General features: G+C 41.1%; 1 protein-coding gene across 1 annotated transcript in view; it reads right to left on the reverse strand.

The window, feature by feature from the left end:
• Window positions 1–9,065, reverse strand: part of ENTREP1 (endosomal transmembrane epsin interactor 1) — an 82,456-nt gene extending 73,391 nt beyond the window's left edge. The window contains exon 1 of the mRNA XM_059411898.1: window positions 9,021–9,065. The gene's annotated coding sequence lies outside the window, so the exon portion shown is untranslated. The remainder of the gene's footprint in view (window positions 1–9,020) is intronic.
• Between the last annotated feature and the right edge of the window lie 10,977 nt (window positions 9,066–20,042).

The raw sequence follows: 20,042 nt of genomic DNA on the forward strand, positions 1-20,042 counted from the left end.
GCCCCTGTTCCGCCCATTCTTCACAGATTTATAACCTCTTTGTCTGAAAAGCATAAAAATTACCCACCTTCATCATTTCTTTAGGCCTCAATTTCATTTTGGGTCCTCTGTGTGCATGCAATTAAGCTATTTCTTTTCTCTTGCCAATCTATCTTAGGTAAAATTCAATTCTTTGTTCAGCTGTAAAACCTTAAATGGTAGAGGAAGAATTTTTCCTTCGACATCTGCAATTCTGTCCGTCCACCCCCATTTCTAAGGATGGCTCCTTGCCCATCCCAATCATGAGGTCCCAGATGGGCTACTGTTTTCTTGCCTGACTTCACCCCTTGCCTGGAGATTGGGTCTAGAGCAGGTCCCTGAACATGAGGGGGGTCCTTTCAGTTCTTCCCCTCTGGGCCATAATCAGCTGGTCCATTTCAGTAGAATGACTTCATTATTGTAACTGCAAGTCGGACAGATCCATATGAAATGTTCAAGTTAAAAAGTAGGCTAGCCTTTGTAATATTTCCTAAAAAGACATTTGACAAAATTCAGCATCTCTTTCTCTAAGTGAAAAAAGGCAGTCACAAGAAATCACATGTTATATGACTCTATTTATCCAAAATGTCCATAAAAGACAAATTGATAGAGGCAAAAAGTTGACTACTGATCGCTTAGGGCTGGGGGGAATGGAAGGATAGCTAAAGCATATAAAGTTTATTTTTGAGGTGATGAAAATGTTCTAAAATTGACTGTGGTGATAATTGCACATATCTGTGAATATGCTAAAAACTATGGAATGATACACTTTTATTAAGTGGATAAATTAGGGGCACCTGGGTGGCTCAGTCAGTATAAAGCTTCTGCCCTCGGCACAGGTCATGATCCCAGGTCCTGGGATCAAGACCCACATCCGGCTCCCTGCTCAGTGGGGAGTCTGCTTCTCCCTCTGCCTCTTTCTCTCTTTTGCGCCCTCTCTCTCTCTCTCATGAATAAATAAATAAATAAAACTTTAAAAAAAAATAATAGTAATAATAAATGGATAAATTATATGGTGTATAAACTACATCTCATAAAAACTGTTAAAAAAAAATCCATTCCTGACTTTTAAAATCTCTTAATAAAATAAACAGCAGGGGCACCTGGGTGGCTCAGTCAGTTGCGTATCCAGCTGTTGATTTTGGTTCAGGTCATGATCTCAGGGTCCTGGGCTCTGCACTCAGCATGGAGTCGGCTTGAGGTTTTCTTTCCCTCTCCCTCTGCCCCTTCCCCCACTCTTGCTCATTCTCTCTCAAAATAAATAAATAAATAAATAAATAAATAATTTTCAAGAATAAAATAAATGGTGTAATTTCATAATGTTTTATCTACCCCAAGTCACCAAAGTCACCAAAAACGTGTTTTAGGAATAACTTAAAAGTGTGTATGTTCTCCACCTGAAATGTTCTAGGCTTTCTAGCTAAGTAATGACCTATGTTTGAAAGGATAATTATAATTTCAAATATATGACTTGTACCTGAACAACATACGACAACCCTATATATCTGGAACATAAAAGAATAAAATAATACATCAAAGTCAAATATCTTTCAAGTTCAATAAAAAAAATACTTAAACAGCAAAGGCTACCATCAGTTTCAAAGTTGGATGGAAAAAAGACATTCTGTTTAGTAAAATCAGACAAATGCAAATCCAATCAAGTGACCAAGTGGGGTCCTTGCAGATTTTGTGAATAGGTAGAGACTCGAGTGTTTAGATAAAATAAATCTAGCTAGTGGTCTACACACACTCTCTGGAATTCTAGTATTCCTTAGTACCAGTTTTTAATTCTGGGAAGTTTTAAAATTTAAGTATTAAAAATGTTGAGATCAAAACTATGGTGTTAATACTTTAGTGTTTAGAAAGACTATAAATATTTGATATCCTGTACATTTGTAATATTGAAGAGAATTTGGTCTCTAAGGTGACAGCTTCGTAACTCTATTTTAAAATATACAATTGAGGGACGTCTGGGTGGCTCAGTTGGATAAGCGGCTGCCTTCGGCTCAGGTCATGCTCCCAGGGTCCTGGGATCGAGCCCCGCATTGGGCTCTCTGCTTGGTGGGGAGCCTGCTTGTCTCTCTCCCTTTGCTTGCCACTCTGCCTGCATGTGCTCTCTATCTCTCTGTCAAATAAATAAATAAATAAAATCTTTAAAAATATATATATATACACACACAATTGAGGGGCACCTGTGTGGCTCAGTGGGTTAGGGCCCCTGCCTTCAGCTCAGGTCATGATCCCAGGGTCCTGGGATCGAGCCCCGCATCGGGCTCTCTGCTCAGCGGGGAGCCTGCTTCCTCCAATCTCTCTCTCTGCCTACTTGTTATTTCTTTCTGTCAAATAAATAAATAAAAATCTTAAAAATATATATATATACAATTGAGGAGTGCCTGGGTGGCTCAATCAGTTAAGCAACTGACTTGATTTCAGCTCAGTTCATAATCTTAGGGTCATAAGATCAATCCTAGTATTGGTCTCCCCACTCAATGGGGAGACTGCTTGGGATTCTCTCTCCCTCTGTTTCTGCCATTCTCCAATGCCATCCCCGCTCCCTCCAACAAGCTTGCTCTCTCTCAAATAATAAATAAATAAATCTTTAAAAATAATATAAAAAATAAAGTAAAATACACAATTGAGTAACTAGACTTAAGATGTTCTATTGAAATCCTACCAAGTTCATGCACAATATTTGGACACCTAAGAGAAATATAGGTTTCCTTTATTTATAAGGTCAATGTATTGCATTTATAGGAGTTTAAGTCTTCAGGAAGATTTATTTGTTGGGCTAAGCAATTAAAATACTTAAGAAGAAAATTAAGTGTATTAAATTGATAATGATGTTTGAAATATTGAAGCAGTTTAATTAACAGAATTTTTAAACAGATCAAATAATATTTAAATAACCCTTAAGAAGTGTTTGTTAAGAACAGCTAGGTTTGGGTGCCTGGGTGGCTCAGTGGGTTAGGCCACTGCCTTTGGCTCAGGTCATGATCTCGGGGTCCTGGGATCAAGTCCCGCATCAGGCTCTCTGCTCAGCGGGGAGCCTGCTTCCTCCTCTCTCTCTCTCTGCCTGCCTCTCTGCCTACTTGTGATCTCTCTCTGTCAAATAAATAAATAAAATCTTTAAAAATTAAAAAAAAAGCAGCTAGGTTTATGAATATAATTAAAAGTTCTATGAAAACTAGAGCCATAATAAATTGAAAGCTACTTGTTTCAACCAAAAGTGAACTTTTAAGGACTCTTTTCTGCAAGTAAAACCCATTCTCAATGTAACCAAAATCTTCATTAATATTCCAGAGGGGCACGTGACCCTAGTTGGCCAATCAGAAACATTGCCTAGAATTGCTCAGCGGGGCTGGGAATAAGAGTCTTTCTGGTGGTGAAAGCCTGGAGTCTACGGTTTTGCAAGCAGCCTATAGTCTTGTCTAGGGCTACATGGAGAAGCCCAGCCTGATTGGAGAGTGAACTTAATGGGCAGAGAGATAAAGAAGTAAGACCCAGAGAAAGAAGATGTCCCAGTGGCATTTAAGTCCCAGTTCTAGCTATTCCTCAGGCCCAGCTCCTCTTCACACTTTGTGCTGTCAGAAGATTCAACTCTTTCTTCAATTACATGAGACACCTCCATATCTTTACAACAAAAATCTCCTTTTCTGACCACTCTGATTTGGATTTCTGCCTCCGGCAACACAAACCTTTCCATGTTGCCACTGTACTTTGATAAATTTGGCTAAGAGCTTTATATTTGGAACACCCCAGCTTGCAGATGAAGACTTGTGTCATAGTTAATATCACCATTATTCATTATTAACAACTTGGAAAACTCTGCAATAAGAAAACCTGTATTTAGGTTATTTGTCATTTAGGGAATAGTAAGCCTAGAACACACAAAAATTAGCTCACAAACATAAATGTAAGAGCAAAGACTATAAAATCCCTAGAAGAAAAGATGCGAGTAAATCTTTGTGACATTGGGTTAGGTGATGGTTTTTAAGCTATGACACTAAAAGCAAAAACAAGAAAGAAAAAATAGATGAATTGGACTTCGCCAAAATTTGAAACTTTTGTGCTTCAAAGGATACCATGAGGAAAATAAAAAGACAATCCATAGAATGAGAGAAAAATTTTGCAAATAATATGTCTGATAAAGGATGTGTATGTTAAACACCTCTTACAACTCAGTAATAAAAAGACAACTAACCCAACCTAAAAGTGGGCAGAGAATCAGAATAGACATTTCTCCAAAGAGGATATATAAATGGCTGAAAAAATGCTCGACCTCATTAATCGTTAGGAGAAAAAAAAATGAGATACCACTTCACACCCATCAGGATGACCAGAATAAAAAAGACAATACAAGTGTTGGAGAGAATGTGGAGAAATTAGAACGCTTGCCCATGGCTGGTGGGAGTATAAAATGGTGCAGCCCATGGAACATTCTCCAAGATGGACCATTTGTTGAAGGATAAAACAAATCTTAACAAAATTTAAAAGCCTGAAATCATATTAAATATCTTTTCTAACCACAACAATGTGAAACTAGAAATCAATAACAGCAGGGAAATTCACAAATATGTAGAAATTATATAACACACTCCTGAACAACTAAATGATAAAAGAATAAATCAAAAGGGAGGTCAAAAAGCATATTGAGACAAGTAGAAAATGGGAAAACTGGATATCCATGTGCAAAAAATAGAAATTGGGTACTTATTTTATACCATAACCAAAAATTAACTCAAAATGGATGAAAGACTTGCATAGAAAACCTGAAGCCATAAAACTACTCAGGGGGGCGCCTGGGTGGCTCAGTTGGTTAAGCGACTGCCTTCGGCTCAGGTCATGATCCTGGAGTCCCGGGATCGAGTCCCACATCGGGCTTGCTGCTCAGCAGAAGTCTACTTCTCCCACTGACTTCTCTTCTCTCATGCTCTCTCTCTTTCATTATCTCTCTCTGCCTCTCAAATAAATAAATATTTTTAAAAAAAACAACTACTCAGGGAAAATCTCCTTGATGTTGTTCTGGACAATGACTTTTTGTGCTAGGACACCAAAAGCACATGCAACAAAAGCAAAACTAGACAAGTGCGATTACATCAAATTAAAAAGTTCTGCACAGCAAGGAAAACAACAGAGTAAAGGGAACCAACCACATGCCTGCAAATATTGGCAAACCAAATATCTGACAAAGAGCTAATATCCAAAACACATAAGACACCCATACAACTCAACAGCAAATAAATTGCCTGATTTTGTTTTTTTTCCCCTGACTCCCAAATTACCTGATTTTAAAATAGGCAAAGGAGTTAAGTATTTTTCAGAAGAAGATATGCAAATGGCCAAAGGGCATATGAAATGTGCTTGTCATCACTTATCATCAGAGAAATGCAAATCAAAACCATAAGAGATATGACCTCACACCTAATAGGATGGCTGTTATCAAAAATACAAAAGGTAAGTGTTGTCAAAAGTGTAGAGAAAAGGGAATCCTTGAACATGTTGGTGGGAATATAAATTGGTATTATGAAAAACATTATGGAGGTTCCTCAAAAAAGAGAAAATAGAACTACCATATGATCAAGCAATCCCACTTCTGGATGTATATCCAAAGGATTCTCTCTCCCTCTCCTGCTGCCCCCACTACCCTCTCCCCTTCTCTTAAAAAAAAAAAAAAAAAAAAAAAAAAAGGAAATCCTGCCATTTGCAACAACATGGTTGAATATGGAGGACATTATGCTAACTGGAATTAGCTCGATACAGAAAGACAAATACTGCATGATCTCACTTATATGAAGAATCTAAAAATGTCAAATTCATAGAATCAGAGAGTAGAAGTTGGTTCTCAAGAGGTGGGGGAGGGGAAGTGGGGAAATTATTGATCATAGTATACAAATTTTCAGTTATAAAAGAAATAATTCTGGGGCGCCTGGGTGGCTCAGTGGGTTAAGCCGCTGCCTTCGGCTCAGGTCATGATCTCAGGGTCCTGGGATCAAGTCCCGCATCGGGCTCTCTGCTCAGCAGGGAGCCTGCTTCCTCCTCTCTCTCTGCCTGCCTCTCTGCCTACTTGTGATCTCTGTCTGTCAAATAAATAAAATCTTTAAAAAAAAAAAAAAAAGAAAAGAAATAATTCTGGAGATCCAACATACAGCATGGTGATTATAATTAATAATCACATATTGTATACTTGAAATTGGCTAAGAGAATAGATTTTTTTTTTTTTTTAGATTTTATTTATTTGACAGACAGAGATCACAAGCAGGCAGAGAGGGAGGGGGAAGCAGGCTCCCGGCTGAGCACAGAGCCCGATGCAGGGCTCTATCCCAGGATCCCGGGATCATGACCTGAGCCAAAGGCAGAGGTTTAATCCACTGAGCCACCCAGGTGCCCCTAAGAGAGTAGATCTTAAGTATCCTCATCACACACACACACACACACACACACAAATTGTAATTACGTGATGTGACAGGTCTGTGAATTAACTTGATTGTGGTAATCATTTCAGAATGAAATGCGCACATTAAAAATCACCAGGTTTTACACCTTTAAAAAAACATATGGTACAATATAAATATAGACAATCTTTATTTGCCAATCATACCTCAATAATGTGAAGAAAAAATCAAAAATAAAGTAAAATGAAATGAAATAAAGTGATATAGCCACATTGGAAAACAGTCTGAATGTTCTTCAAAATGTTAAACATATTATTCAGCATATTTCAATCCTAATTATGTATACAAAAAATAAAAACCCATGTCCACACAAAAACTTGTAAGACTGAGACTCATAGACATATTATTCATAAAATCCTAAAGAGGGAATCAACCCAAATGTCCATTAGCGGATGAATATCTAAACAAAAATGTGTTCCATCCATATAATGGAATACTATTCAGTCATAAAAAGGAGAGATGTACTATTACATGTTTTAATGTAGATGAGCCTTGAAAATACACTAGGTAAAAGAAGCCAGGATATTGTTATATGATTCCATTCACACAAAATTTCCAGAATAAGAAAATCTATAGAGACAGAAAGTAGGTTAATAGTTGTCTAGCCCTGGAGGAATGCGGATGTAGTGAGGGGTTAGAAAAGGGTAGGGTAGGTAATGGGTATGAAATTTCTCTTTGGAATACTGAGAATGTTGTGAAATTACATTTTGGTCATGGTTGCACAACACTGAATATACTAAAACCACTGAACTCTGTACTTTAAATGGGTAAACTATATGGAATGTAAATTATATCCCAATAAAGATGTTCTAAAAGCTTCTCCTTAGAGTTTATGTTTAACACCCATAGGATTTGCAGGTTCTAAATTAAATCTTCTCCAACACTAGGATCTTAAGATTTCAGGAAAACAAGTGTTCTTTCCTCTAAAAGGCAGAAGGTAATTAGAATGAGTAAATGCATAAGAGGAGTACCGGGGTGGCTCAGTTGGTAGCACCTGCCTTCAGCTTGGGTCTTGATCTTAGGGTTCTGGGATCGAGTCCCACATTAGGCTCTCTGCACAGTGGGAGTCTGCTTCTCCCCCTCACTTTTCTCTCTGTGTGTTCTTTTTTCTCTCTCTCTCTCCCTTTCTGAAATAAACAAATAAAATCTTTTTTAAAACGCATGAGAAATAGCTTAAGAAACGTGTTAGGAAAAACAGTCTCCCAAGTGTCATATTGGAGTGCCCCCCTTAGCAACAGACTTTCCTCCTCAGTACAAAAATAAAGTCTAGACTTGTATTCACTACTGACATCTTGGAAATGTTGGTGAGCTGTTGGTAGAGACCTGGAAGCTTCTTGCAGGTTCTGGTGGCTCCAGGTGCTCCTTAGCCGTGGCTGCATCACTCCAGCCTCAACTTTCATCTTTAAGTCATCTTTTCTGGGTGTTTCTCTTCTCTTCCAAGGATACCTGTCACTGGATTTATGGTCCACCCAGAAAATCCAAGATGATCTCATCTCAGCGTCCTTAACCCAATTACATCTGCAAACGCCCTTTCCAAATAAGGTCACACCCACACGTTCTGGGGGTTATGAAATGAACCTGTATTGGGGGGAGGGGTCGCACCATTCAACCCAGTACAGTATAGGTGAGGGTCACTGAGAAAAGCTGTGAAAGAAGCACATGGATTGAATGTATGTTACAGGAGCCAGCCAATATGGCATTTAAAGAAGACAGAAAATAAGACATCACCATCCAGATCGTCTAGTCCTCCTCTCTTTTATGTTAATAACTTGCCCTGGAACAATCCCAGACCTAATCAGTTAGCCAGGTGGTGCTTCCTTTCCTTTTTTAAAACAAAAAACTCCAAAATGTATATATCACCCATCCTGTTGTTTGCTTTTTCCCTATAAATGCTAAAATGTTTGATTCAAGTCTGCTCCAGACCCCACTACAACCACTAACGAAGAGCAGATGCAGAATTAACTGTGTCAGAATAGTTCTTCCCCTCCAGCCTCATCCTTGTGGAATTCTAAACGCCCGTTGAAGAGAATCAGCCAGTGTCTATTTTCTGAAAACGAGCTGAAGAGCAATCACCTTGCTTCTCCAAAGAAGCCGTACCAAGTTTGGTTTTTCCACTCCCAAAAATAACAGAAACTTTTTGCAGACAGTCACGTGGCTGAGAACGAAGGAGAGTTGGAATGCAAAGCCTTCCCGTCTTCTGTGGGAGGCTCTTGAGTCGTTAAGTAGTTACATTCCAACATCACAAGGGGGCCTAAGGGGGCAGACGCAGCAAGAAGTGTGTTAGAGGCAGCCCTGGCTTTCCTCTCCTGGGAGATAACCAAGTTTGGTCATGGCCTGGAGAGGCTAGGGCACCGGGCAAGAGTTGTTGTCATCACTGTCACCAGAGAGGCTACCTGGAAGGAAATGCTGTCTTCCCTGAGTTCTGATCATCGGCTGCCTACGACCCTCGCAGACGCCCACCTGGATGCCTGGATGCCACCCGTGTTATCCCTCACCCTACTCCTCACTCCAGACAAGTACACAACAGCTGGGCGTTGGTGCTTTACCTACCAGCAAAAATGAGAGTCCATTTCTTCCCCGTCCTTCCCGCGGTAGTCTTTCTCCCCACTGTACCCACAGAATGACCCTCTATTTTCCTTTCTTTCTAACAGCACGTGACTGAGTTAATTCCTCCTTGAGCAATCCTTCCCTCTTACCCAACATCGTGTTTCCCCCAGTATTCCTACACCTGCCACAGCTCAGGCCCCATTATGTCGATAAGATCTGTCTGTCATCTGCAAATGAAAAGTAAATAAAAGGATTTTTTTTCAACAAATAGTGCTAGAGTAACTGGATATCCATGGGCCAAAATAAACAAACAAATAAAGATAAAAAATGAACCTTGACCTAAACATCCCACCTTACACAGAAATTAATTCGAAACAGATCACAGAGGTAAATGTAATATTAAAATCATAAATTTTTTTGAAAAAATAGAAAATCTTAAGGATCTAGGATTAGGCAAAGAATTATTAGTTTTGACACCAATCACACAATTTATAAAAGAAACATTTGAAAGTTGAAACTCATCAAAATTAAAAACTTTTGCTCTGCAAAAGGTCAGTTAAGAGGATAAGAAGACAAGCTGCAGACAGAAAAAAAGAATTGCAGACCATTTACCTGATGGGATAGAAAGAATCTAGAATACACGAGGAACTCAGCAATAAAAAGACAAACAATCCAATCAGAGAATGAGCAAAAGACACAAAGTGCCATTCCATTGAAGAAGATCTATACTCGCCATCAGCGAGATGACAATTAAACCCATGACCCAACTCTCAGAATGACTAAGAAAAGTGACAACAACAACTTGCTAGCAAGGATGTAATTAACCGGGTCAGTCATACATGACTGGTGGAAATGTAAAATGGCACGGCCACTCTGGAAAATAGTTTGGTAACTGGTAGAAAAACTAAACATGCAACTACCAGGCAACCTGGTAACTGCACTCGGAGACACTTCTCCCACAGAAATGAACAGAATGAGATATTGATACAGGCAACCACTTGGACAACTCTCCAGGGAATTATCCTGGGAGAAACAAGCCAACCTCAGAATGATAGACTGTATGACTATATACGTAGTGTTCATTTCAAGATCATTGTAATAATACAAGTGGAAAGGAGGTTAACAGTTGCCAGGGTGTAGGGCTATGGTTACGGAAGGGCAACAAGAGATCCTTGTAGAAGTGGAACAGTGGGGGTGATCCCCAGAATCTATACATGTGATAAAACTACATAGAATAAAACACACACACACACACACACAAGTTCCTGTAAAACTGGTGAAATCTCAATAAGGGGGATCAATTGTATCAATTCAATTTCCTGGTTGTGATACTGTACTCTAGTTATGCAAGATGTCGCCATTGGGAGAGCCTGAGTGAAGGGAGTATAGGATCTCTGTATTATTTCTTATAACGGCATATGAACTCAATGATCTCAAAACACAAAGTTTTGGCAAACCTAATGATGGCTGATATGCATAAGATTAGAGTTAAGGAAACACCTGGATTAATGAAAAGGGAAGGCATGAATCCATGAGGTAGGAAAAAAACTGATCTCACTGAGTGGAAATAGCATGGAAAAAAAAATGTCCAGAATAATCTTTGCATCATGGAACAGAGCAGGCAATTACCTTGTCTGTATGTCCCTAGATTTCATTTATAGATTACTTGCCTGAGACCAGGCCTAATAGTGAGTAGCTTTTTTCCTACCCTTGGGAAAAGGAAATGGAGAAAAGTGCTCTGAAAGTATAAGTAATCACCTCACCCAAAGCTCCGGGGCTGAGGCTGCCTCTCCTTCCTCAGGTGGGTGGTTCTGTTCTGACCTACCAAGATTTTTCAAGCTCCATCTCCTTATTCAGCAACTCCAGCCCTGGGAACCTAAACAGCATCACCCTATTCTGGGAGGAGGGACAATCCACAAGCAGGACAGCTGGCCCCATATAGTTCTCTGCCTCCCCATCTTCGACCCCAGAAGAATCCAGGTTTCTACTGCTGATCTGAGAGAGAAAAAGTGGCCCATCAGTCAGCCAGGCAAGGGCACGTACATACAACCTCAGAGAATGTTCTATCTGTTCTTTAATTCAGGTTCAGGCCATGTAATCCAATGCATATGGGTTCCAAGTTAAGGAAGCTCCTTTCTATTTTTTAACCTTAAGGAGTGCCAGGCTCAGGGAATGGAATAGAAAGCAATGGGAAGAGGACCAGATAAAATGGCCACAGTATAAATTACCAGGATATGGTTTTCAACAGGGGAATGGATGGGTTCGAAAGAAAGTGTTCAGACATCTTGGAAGATAAAAGTCATATGTCCAAAAGGTGACATTAGCAAGACAACAGACCAGGAGGTCCAAGCCTTCATTGCCTAGAAAAACGAAAATTTAATGGTGTTTTTTTTTTAAGGGGTTGACATTAAGTTGTTATCAACTTTAAATAGATGCTTTTAATTACAAGATATTTTATGCAAGTTGAAGGATAACCACAAAGAAAATCTATAGCAGATACCAAACAAGAAGAAGAAGTCAAAGCAAATCACTACCAAAATAAAATATCATCAAATAGCAAAGGAAGACAGTAAAAAAGAAATAGGGACAAAACAACTGGAAATAGATAGAAAATATCTAACAAAATGACAATAGTAAGTTCCATCTATTGATAATTACTCTAAAAGTAAATGGATTACACTCCTCTATCAAAAGGCATAGAATGGATAAACAGATTTTTTAAAAGATCCAGTGATATGCTATCTATAAGACACTTTAAGGACAAACCTAGGCTGAAAGTGAAGAGATGGAAAATATATGCAATGCAAATGGCAATCAAAAAAAAAAAAAAAAAAGGGCGCCTGGGTGGCTCAGTGGGTTAAGCCGCTGCCTTCGGCTCGGGTCATGATCTCGGGGTCCTGGGATCGAGTCCTGCATCGGGCTCTCTGCTCAGCAGGGAGCCTGCTTCCTCCTCTCTCTCTCTCTGCCTGCCTCTCTGCCTACTTGTGATCTCTCTCTGTCAAGTGAATAAATAAAATCTTTAAAAAAAAAAAAAAGCAGAGATGGCTACATTTGTGTAGACTTTAAATCAAAACAAAGAAGCTATATAATATTAAAAGGGTCAACTCAACACAAAACTACAGCAATTATAAATATACATGCATCCAACATTAGAGCACCTAAATGTATAAAGCAAATATCAACAGATCTGAAGAGAGAATTGACAGCAGTACAAAAAGAATGTGTCAGTGAGGATGTGGAGAAAAAGGAGCCTTTCTGCACCACTGGTGGGAATGCAAATCAGGATAACCATCCCAGAAAACAGTGTGAAGCTCCCTCAAAGTATTCGAACAGAATGACCTTATAATCCAGTAATCTCATTTCTGAGACTGTATCTGAAAGAAATGAAATCAAGTACCTGTATTCCCAGGTTCACTGAAACATCATTCACAATAGCTAAGGTATGGACACAACCCTAAGTGTTCATTGACAGGGGAATGGACTCACACACTACACGCACACACACACACACACACACACACACATTTTATATATACATATATATATATATGATGTATATACATTATATCAATCTATGTATACAACAAGCATAGTGATATATAATATGGGCATTATATATATATATTTTAAAAATGCAATATTATCCAGTCTGAAAAGAGAAGGAAATCCTCTTGTTGGCCACAACATGGTTGAACTCGGAAGACATTAACCATGAATGAATCTGGAGGCAAAGTGAAATAAACCAGATACAAAGAGACAAACACTGCATGATCTCACTTAATGTGGAATCTAAAATAGTCAAACCCATAGAGGCAAGGAGTAACATGGTGATTTCCAAGGGCTAGTGGGAGTGGAAAATGGGGAAATGTTGGTCAGTGGGGTACAAAGTGTCAGTTATGCAAGATAATTCAGTTCTAGAGATCTAACGTACCACAATGTGACTGTTGTCAGTAATACCCTATTGTATACTTGGAATTTGCTAAGAGGATAGATCTTAAGTGTTCTGACCACCAAAAAGAAAAAAGGGCAGGGGGAGGGGAGGGCACAGTGCCTGGTGGCTCAGTCGGTTAAGGATATGACCCTTGATGTGGGCTGAGGTCATGATCTCAGTGTTGTGAGACTGACACTGGTTGTGGAGCCTGCTTAAGATTCTCTCTCTCCCTCTCCCTTTGCACCCCCCCGCCCTCTACTTACGCATGCGTGCGTGCACACACACACACACACACACACACACAAACACACACACTCTCTCTTTCAAAAAAAAGTGGGGGGGGGAGAAATGGGGACAGGGGACAAAAGTGGAAAAAAAGAAAATAGTATGTAAAGTGATGGCTGTACTGATTAGCCTGATAGCGATCATTTCATAGTGTGTACATATGTCAAAACACATGTCTGCACAACTCCCTCCTGATCACACCCCTCCTTTCCTCCCCAGGAATGAAGGGCGGGTCCCCAGATTCAAGTGCTTTGGGTAAGGGGCTGAGAGGAGAGCCATAGCATGGCTCCCACCCTCCTCGCCAGGGACTCTCTGTAAGCCCACTGCATTTGCCAGTATCCAGTCGTGTATTCTTTTGTTAGACCCCATGCCTGCTGGAGGGGAGGCAAAGCTCCCCTTTGAGACCCTGCCTTCAACTCTTGGAAGTCCCAAAGACAAGTCGATGCCTATCGATGGCTCCGGTCTGGGTCCAGCTCTTCCAGACCCAGGATCAGGATCCTTTTGAGAAGCTGTTCCACCTACATTGTGCCTGGCACCCAGAGAGCCTCTTGCTTCTAGAGCCTCCTGGTAGCGGATGGCATCTGGTCATTCTCCCCCGCCACTCGGAGCCCACATGGGCCGCACAAGGTCAGGCCCGCAGAAACAGCCAGTGTGCAGCACGGAACAAAATGCTCGAGTCTGGCCCTGTGTTGAGCTTTTGTTAACGACTCCTGGTCTATGAAACCCTGAGTAAACCCAAACTGAAGACCAACTATTGCTTTTTGTTCTGGATTTTACATGGAAACATCTCTGTTTAAATTGAAGATAGTAAGAGAAAAAGTTGCTGCAGCTTGTCACTCGACAAAAACACATCCATTCTCCTTCCAGATCAGAATTCTTTTCTTTCATCCCTTCTGCTGTTGGGAAGATAGCAAAGCAATTTAGATCCTAGCAGAGGAAGCTGATTTGACCTTGGCACAAAACTTTCTGTCAAGTCGAGAGATACAGAGGCTAGACATTCTCCCGGCGGTGTGGTAGCATCTAGTCAACAGCAGATCAGAGCTATGCGTGAGCAGCCCACCTCAGGACAACTATAGGGATAAGACTGTGGGTTCAGGAGGGTTCACCCCAGAGGGTCACAAAAGCTGAATTTAAGGCTTTCCACACGCAGGGAAAGGGTCCAGAGCAAGAGCAGATTCCAGTTTCCAAGACAAGTCCCTGAGACAGACGAGTCTCTCTGTTGTCCAGTCCTTGCTAACGGCGTTGCTATGGGAAAGGAGAGTCACAGAGTGTCACGCTATTTGCAGTGCACTCTTCCGACTACCCCGGGAGACTCCCAAAGGACTTCTGTGGTCAGCCTTTGTCACATCGAACCACACATCCAGAAAGAGCCCCTTGAAACTGCTCCTATTTGAGTGGTTGGGATGACCACGAGGACACTGTCTCTGACGACACACAGGACCTCCTGAGAGTAGTAATACAGGAAGTCCCAGGAACAGCTCTTCTTCTCCTGAATAGCAAAGGTTTATTTTTGGCTTTAACGATCGTACGCATCATGTCATTGACGGCCCTGCCCACTTTGTTTCCGATACTGACTGGCTCAGAGTCCAGCCTGTGTCGCACCACCAGGGAAGAGCACAAGATCCTAGGACATGAGTTTTGTACACTTGAGTCTTCCCTGAAACTAACTTCTTTCCTCCCAGACTTTTCCGATGACATTGTCTTTTCATTATTATTTTTCCATCCTGTTTAATTCTACATGTCTCTACCAGCCACTTGAAACACACCATGGGGGGGCGCCTGGGTGGCTCAGTGGGTTAAACCCTCTGCCTTCGGCTCAGGTCATGATCTCAGGGTCCTGGGATCGAGGCCCGCATCAGGGCTCCTTGCTCAGCGGGGGGCCTGCTTCTCCCTCTCCTCCCCACTTGTGTCACTATCTCTGGGTCTCTCTCTCAAATAAATAAACAATATCTTTTAAAAAATAAAATATTAAAAATTAAAAAATAAAAAATACTCTGTGGGAGAGAGATGAGGTATAAATTAGTGAAAATACATCAGACAGGTAATTGACAGAAATCATTTGTTTTAAAATACTTTTATAACACTTCTTTTGTAATCTTACCTTGTCTGCCTTTAAAGGGCTGTGTCTACACACCATCATTTTCCTTATTGAAGTGTATGTAGAATAAGTCTTTAAATGAATGTGGTATTTTTTTAACTTTTGATGGATTTCTTCTCACTATTGGACTTCTTCCGAATAATGTGCCATAAAGAGCTTCTAATGAGCTCCGCAAGAGCATTCGTTGGGGAGGGTGGTTCCCAAGACAAAACAGACTTCTAGATAGTTCTTGGGAGCGCCAACAAACACGGGCAGTGGTGGAAAGCAACACAGCTGCACGAAAGAACCCAGAGGTCTGAAGTCATGTGTGTAAAGCGTGACAAGTAGGAGCAGGTCCCTCTTGTCACTCTTCTCTATCCTTCCCACTGCCCCCTTCCTCTGGCCACAGCGAATGACCCACCTTCCACCTCCTCCTCAGGCTTCTCCTCAGAACGATGTGGAGAGTTGCCAAGTGGTTGGATCCGGTTAGGAGCACAGCAGCCCAGGAAGACGCCATCTGGGAGGGCAGGCTTGGAGACAGGGAAGTCTCAACAGGCAAAGGAAGGATGGACGGCCAGGAGGCATGGCAGAGAAGCACTTCCCACCCCAGCTTTGGCCGTGACTGGCTCTAGGAGGCATATCAGTGCTGACTGGGAAGCCTGGGGGCTTCGGGGGAGGAGGGCCAGAGTGGGAGAGTGAACCAGAGGATCTGTCTGCATCAGGAAGTGATGGGTCTGTGAAGCACACGAAGGATTATCAGAGTTTTTAGGGATCAAGCCATGCTTATCATGTTCACATACAGCTTCGGTTTTTCTCGCTCTACTTCTCTCTCCCTAGGATCATTTTTTAAAAACCAGACATATCGGGCGCCTGGGTGGCTCAGTGGGTTAAGCCGCTGCCCTCGGCTCAGGTCATGATCTCAGGGTCCTGGGATCGAGTCCTGCATTGGGCTCTCTGCTCAGCAGGGAGCCTGCTTCCTCCTCTCTCTCTCTGCCTACTTGTGATCTCTGTCAAATAAATAAATAAATAATCTTTAAAAAAAAAATCAGACATCTTTTTTTTTAAGTTTTTTTTATTTATTTGTCAGAGAGAGAGAGAGAGAGAGAGAGCACACAAGCAGGAGGAGAAGCAGGCTCCCCGCTGACCTAAGAGCCCAATGCGAGGCTCATCCCAGGACCCTGGGACCATGACCTGAGCCAAAGGCAGACACTTAACCGCCTGAGCCGCCCAGACATCCCCAGACATGTCTTTTCTAGCTGTCTTTTTATTGCAGTAAACCCCGCATATAACATGTACCATTTTGACCCCGTGTAAATGTGCTGTTCAGGGGCACCAAGTACATTCCCACCACTGGGCAACCACCCCTACCATCCGTCTCCAGAGCGTTTTCTCATCTGCCCAAACTGAAACTCTATACCCTTTCAACACCAGCTCCCCATTCTCCCTCCCCCACTCCAAGCCCCTGGCAACCACAAATTCTATTTTCCATCTGTACGAATTTGACTATTCTAAGTACGTCATGTAAGTAGAATCATACAATTTGTCATGCGTGAGTCACGTGGTTCGCTTACATGATGTCTTTGAGGTTCACCTGTGTTGCAACAGGTGTCACGATTTCCTTCCTTCTTAAGTCTGAAAAATACCCCATTGTATGCACGGGATACCTTCTGCTTCTCCATTCGTCCATCCATGGGTGTTCGGGTTGCTTCTTCCTTTTGACTCTTCCAAGTAATGCTCCTATGACCATGGGTGTACAAATATCTGGTCCACTTTCTGCTTTCCATTCTTTGGGAGTTTATACCTAGCAGGGGAATTGCTGGGCCATAGATACCTCTTTTTTTAAGAAGTTCTTATTGCAGAAAATTTCTAACTTGCGCATAGGTAGAGAGGACAGCATAAGGAGCCCCGCGTACCTCTCACCTAGCTTCAACCACTCCTGATCCACAGCCAATCCTGTTGCATCCATACTGTCTACTCCCTTCACCACTGGAGTCCTTTAGAACAAATCCCAGACACTCCGTAGAGAAGAAATGCTCTAGATATTTCTTGGGAAGTAATGTACATTGTGAGTGCTTAATTACTAAACACCCAAATGGGTAAATACACAGTGAATATTCATTGTTGTTTGGAAGTGTTCAAAGTGGCAGCCTTTTAAAGAAATGTTTCATCATTAAAAACTTTCAAAAATACTACAAACTAGAGAAAATTGAACAATGAACTCCTACATGCCTATCACCCACCTTCAATGACTATCAATAACAAAATGGTATGCCTTTTAAAAATGTAGGTATTAATTTGAGAAACAAGACAGGCGATCATAGGGGAAGGGGGAGAAAATGAAACAAGATGAAACCAGAGAGGGAGACAAACTATAAGAGATTCTTAATCTCAGCAAACAAAACGAGGGTTGCAGGAGGAGAGGGGGTGGGGGAATGGGGTGGTTGGGGGATGGCCATTGGGGAGGGCATGTGCTATGGTAAGTGCCGGGAATTGTCTAAGACTGATGATTCACAGACCTGTACCCCTGGGGCAAATAATACATTATATGTTAATTTTAAAAATGTTAAGTATTAGGTTGTTCAAACGGTATTCTGACACTTTATTCCTCTGGAAGAGCGAACAGGGACTGGAAAGGGGCTGACAACAGGAAAAACCCTTTCGATTCTGGAAAGGTTTATTACTCACCCCTAAAAGCACATATTTTTAAATGACTGAATCTTTGCTACAATTGCTCATAAATATCAGTCTGAATTCTTAGCCACAATGTGACCTGTGGTTTTTCTGAGCTTACTTGTCTTTCCTCCCCGGCCTAAATCTAGGTGACTTTCAGCTTTCCCCACCTACATGGTTATTTACAGAAAGAACAGGTTGACATTTAAATAAACCCAATGGCTAAGATGTCATTTCTCCTTTTATCATAAACACAGATATCTAACTTTTTATTTAATGAGGAATCAGTATAACTTTAGAAACAGATGCATTTCATGACTAACTTTATAAATGAAAATATCACTAAGATTTTGTTGCATAATAAATCACCCCCACGGGCACCTGGATGGCTCAGTGGGTTAAAGCCTTTGCCTTCAACTAAAGTCATGATCCCAGGGTCCCACATCAGGCTCTCTGCTCAGCAGGGAGCCTGCCTCCCCCTCTTTCTCTGCCTGCCTCTATGCCTACTTGTGATCTCTGTCTGTCAAATAAATAAATAAAATATTTTTTATAAAATAAATAAATAAATAATCGCCCCCAAAGCTGAGTGGCTTAAAACAACCACCACCAAGAGGGAAGGATTCTCCTTATTAGATATCAAAACTTAGTAAATGATATTGACACTAAGATTTTATTGCCCTTGAAATCAGCGTGAGTAGGTCTAAGAATCCACGGCGTTGTGTGTTACTCTTCACCAGGCATTAGTGAGGACGTATTTGTGCTTTACGAACCGGAGCCTGGTCGTGGCTGTTTACGTTATCATCGCTGCTCATCTGGATAGTCTGCACTGTTAGGTGCATGTGTGACGTGATCTTCAGAAAGATTATACTATAATTCAGCATGAAAATGAGAAGTTACTATGTATCTATTGTGTATCTGGAAAGATCAGTTGGAGAGAAGATTGATTATCGGTGAAACAAATTTTCATTGTTGAAGACTTGACCTTGATTAGATAGATATTTCTTTGCAGATCTGTGTTGTATAGGACCTGAGAAAAATTAGATGACACGGTGTTATATTTTGTAGCTGAAATGCAGGTAAAACAACTGCCGATCACAAACTAAGAAGGGGTAGCAGCAGCTCGACTAAAAACACCCTCTAACAAATAGTTGAGCACTCCTTTAAAAAGAGCGACCTCCTCTTTTTTTTTTTTTTTTAGGATTTTATTTATTTATTTGACAGACAGAGATCACAAGTAGGCAGAGAGGCTGACAGAGAGAAAGAGAGGAGGAGGAAGCAGGCTCCCTGCTGAGCAGAGAGCCCCATGTGGGGCTCGATCCCAGGACGCTGCGATCAGGACCCCGGGATCATGACCTGAGCCGAAGGCAGAGGCTTTAACCCACTGAGCCACCCAAGCACCCCAAAAAGAGCTACCTCTTTAATGCTCTTGATGCCTGACAGAAAATCCAAAATACCATTGGCTCAAAAAGCTGTCAATTAGTTTCTCTGAGATATAAAAGAATTCCAGTGGCAGACTTCACAGGATTGGTAGATAGTATTACAAAGTTTCAGGCCTTTATTTTGCTGTTCTGCTACCCTGGGTACATGACTCCTGCTTCATGGTATAACATAGCAGCTTCAGATCCAGACATCACATCCATATTCCAGCCAGCTGACTGGAGGAAGCAATGAAGAGGGAGCAAAGAGCAGCTCACGTATCCTTCTAGAGACTTTCCCAAAACTTGCCACACGATATTTATTCTATTTCATTGATTAGAACATGGTCATAGAGCCAATCTTAGGAAACCATTCCTTTGTACTTGTAAGGAACACTAGTTTGTGGATTTGTTCATGTTTTCTTAAAATTCTATCAGTTTCATATTTTATACTTAAGTTGTTGAATGGTCTTCCTTATTACTTATTATTACTTATTACTTATTACCTTATTAATGCTTTTGTTTTTTTTAATTTTTTGTCATAAAAAGCTTTTTTTTTTAAGATTTTATTTTATTTATTTGCCAGAGAGAGAGAGATAGCGAGAAAAGGAACACAAGCAGGGGAAGCAGGACAGGGAAAAACAGGC

The sequence above is a fragment of the Mustela nigripes genome, chromosome 9, assembly GCF_022355385.1.
Source record: "Mustela nigripes isolate SB6536 chromosome 9, MUSNIG.SB6536, whole genome shotgun sequence".
Classification (NCBI taxonomy): domain Eukaryota; kingdom Metazoa; phylum Chordata; class Mammalia; order Carnivora; family Mustelidae; genus Mustela; species Mustela nigripes.